This window comes from Schistocerca serialis, unplaced genomic scaffold (assembly GCF_023864345.2).
Source record: "Schistocerca serialis cubense isolate TAMUIC-IGC-003099 unplaced genomic scaffold, iqSchSeri2.2 HiC_scaffold_1001, whole genome shotgun sequence".
NCBI classification, from domain to species: domain Eukaryota; kingdom Metazoa; phylum Arthropoda; class Insecta; order Orthoptera; family Acrididae; genus Schistocerca; species Schistocerca serialis.
Window position 1 is genome coordinate 4,568 of NW_026047187.1, and position 2,933 is coordinate 7,500.

The window sequence follows — 2,933 nt, forward strand, 5'->3', positions numbered from 1 at the left end:
AACCTAACCCATGTTGTGCCTTAACCTAACCCATGGTGTGCCTTAACCTAACCCATGGTGTGCCTTAACCTAACCCATGGTGTGCCTTAACCTAACCCATGTTGTGCCTTAACCTAACCCATGTTGTGCCTTAACCTAACCCATGTTGTGCCTTAACCTAACCCATGTTGTGCCTTAACCTAACCCATGTTGTGCCTTAACCTAACCCATGTTGTGCCTTAACCTAACCCATGTTGTGCCTTAACCTAACCCATGTTGTGCCTTAACCTAACCCATGTTGTGCCTTAACCTAACCCATGTTGTGCCTTAACCTAACCCATGTTGTGCCTTAACCTAACCCATGTTGTGCCTTAACCTAACCCATGTTGTGCCTTAACCTAACCCATGTTGTGCCTTAACCTAACCCATGTTGTGCCTTAACCTAACCCATGTTGTGCCTTAACCTAACCCATGTTGTGCCTTAACCTAACCCATGTTGTGCCTTAACCTAACCCATGTTGTGCCTTAACCTAACCCATGTTGTGCCTTAACCTAACCCATGTTGTGCCTTAACCTAACCCATGTTGTGCCTTAACCTAACCCATGTTGTGCCTTAACCTAACCCATGTTGTGCCTTAACCTAACCCATGTTGTGCCTTAACCTAACCCATGTTGTGCCTTAACCTAACCCATGTTGTGCCTTAACCTAACCCATGTTGTGCCTTAACCTAACCCATGTTGTGCCTTAACCTAACCCATGTTGTGCCTTAACCTAACCCATGTTGTGCCTTAACCTAACCCATGTTGTGCCTTAACCTAACCCATGTTGTGCCTTAACCTAACCCATGTTGTGCCTTAACCTAACCCATGTTGTGCCTTAACGTAACCCATGTTGTGCCTTAACGTAACCCATGTTGTGCCTTAACGTAACCCATGTTGTGCCTTAACGTAACCCATGTTGTGCCTTAACCTAACCTATAATGTGCCTTAACCTAACCTAAAGTGCGCCGTAACCTAAACTATATTGCGCCTTAACCTGACGCACGTTGTCGCTGAACCTGCTCTGTAATTGTTATGCAACCCGTTAAAGTAGTGTAGTGTTGCCTAACCGCAACCCTCGCAATATAGTTCGCTACTCGCACTGCCCGGTCCCCTGTGTATCGCGTCATGTTAAACACCTTGCAGGTGTTGCTGACTTTCCACATGCTCCTGCTATACACTGTAGTGTGGATAGCAGCAGGACGTACATGCCCCCCCCCCTTCCCCCCTGCCTTCGCAAGCTGGTCGGTGAGAAGTTTGCATGTTCAATGCCCTTCGCATGCCGACGTACTCAGCCTACGTTGTGGTACGGCCTGTCACCTGTCCGCCGATGTACGCAAAACCCACAAACTGTACTGCACATTGCTCCGTATGTACTGAATGATACATCGTGGCCCATGTGACCGTATGACGACAGCGCCTAGCAACGGCGGACCATACAGTCCAAATATTGTGCACGCAGCTACGTGTCGTCTCCCTATAAGAGCTGGATTGCAGTGTGGTACGCCATACAGACGTGTGGGAGGAACGGACGCCCTGGATGGCGATCAGCATGAGCAGTCTGTTGATGTAGTGGAGCGTGTATTCGGACGTAGTCGTCTCTTCTCACACACCGTGATAGCATGTTGCACCGCGTTCCACATCTGCGACATGCTGCAGAGGCGGGCTGACAGTCGTTCGCGCAATGGACACCGCATACGTACGGGGTCTACCTTCCACGTGTTCTCTAGGCGTGCACATGTTGTTGCGTCTATGTGGGCAGACGTAGTGTGTTGTGACACCTGACACAGGCATGCAATACTCGTTGCAAATGGCGATGGACGTGTACGTTTGCTGGTGACGTTACGCAAATGAACAACCGGTAACCCGTTGTGGTGCGGTTGTTCTCGCTAGAGGTGAATCAGTGTTGGCGACGATCGGTCGAGCTATTAACCGGTTGTTTCAGGGATACCCACCATGCCCACGAACGTGAAAGGGGACCCACCATGCCCACGAACGTGAAAGGGGATCTGGGTGTGAGGCGATACGCGGCGGTGGCTGGGTGGGACCGTCCCCCGGCCGGTGAGGGGGGGGCCGCCCGGCGTGCTGGCAGCGCGGTGCGTGGGCGCACGCGCTACAGCCGGCTGGTGGGGGCGGCCGGTGGCAGGCGCGCCGGCCGACGGACGCGGCAGGCGGCGCAGCTGCGCGCCGGCGCCCCCTGCTCGCGGCGCCTTGCGGCCAAAGTAGGTCCTCGCGGGCCCGGTGCGAAGCGCGGTGGCCATCTGCAGTGTGCTGGTCCGATTGAGGACTTTGTGCGCTGAGGATGCGCCGCCGCCCGGCGCTCGGCGCCGCGACGCCGTCTGCTGCTCGGTCGCCCCAGCGGTTCTCGCAGGTGGTTTGTATCGCAGCTGTGCGGACGTGTTGGCGCGTGCGCTGTGCTGGGAGAGTTCGCTTCGGCACCCAAGTAGGGCTTTTGTCCTTCTGTGGCGCTGGCGTTGGAGCTGCCGGTCACCGTAGGTGGCGCGTGTTGTCTCCCGCCGGCAATGCCACGACAGCACGCTCCCGGGCCTCTGTCGGCAGCGGCAAGCTCAGTTGGGAGCACGGGTGGTCGCACCTAAAGCGTCTACTCGCCTAACTCCGGGCGATTGCGCCTCTCTCGAACCCGACCAAGTACTTAGGACGGCGCTGCGCGCCGCCGGGACCTGAGAGGGTTTCGAGGTGTGTTGTGCAGGGGAGCTCAGCCTCCTCCTGTTTGCAGAATAATTGAGCGGACGCTTGCGTGTTCGCGCGGGCCCCCGGGACACACTCCCGGGCGGCCGGCTGCTCAGCTCTAGTTGACGCAGCTCCCTGGTTGATCCTGCCAGTAGTCATATGCTTGTCTCAAAGATTAAGCCATGCATGTCTCAGTACAAGCCGCATTAAGGTGAAACCGCGAA

At 55.5% G+C, this 2,933-nt stretch overlaps 1 non-coding gene across 1 annotated transcript in view; it reads left to right on the plus strand.

The window, feature by feature from the left end:
• Positions 1 to 2,841: 2,841 nt before the first annotated feature.
• The window catches only part of LOC126428956 (small subunit ribosomal RNA), a 1,909-nt gene continuing 1,817 nt past the window's right edge, over positions 2,842 to 2,933 (plus strand). Inside the window, exon 1 of the ribosomal RNA XR_007576849.1 lies at positions 2,842 to 2,933. This exon is cut by the window's right edge and continues 1,817 nt beyond it. This is a non-coding gene — a ribosomal RNA (small subunit ribosomal RNA).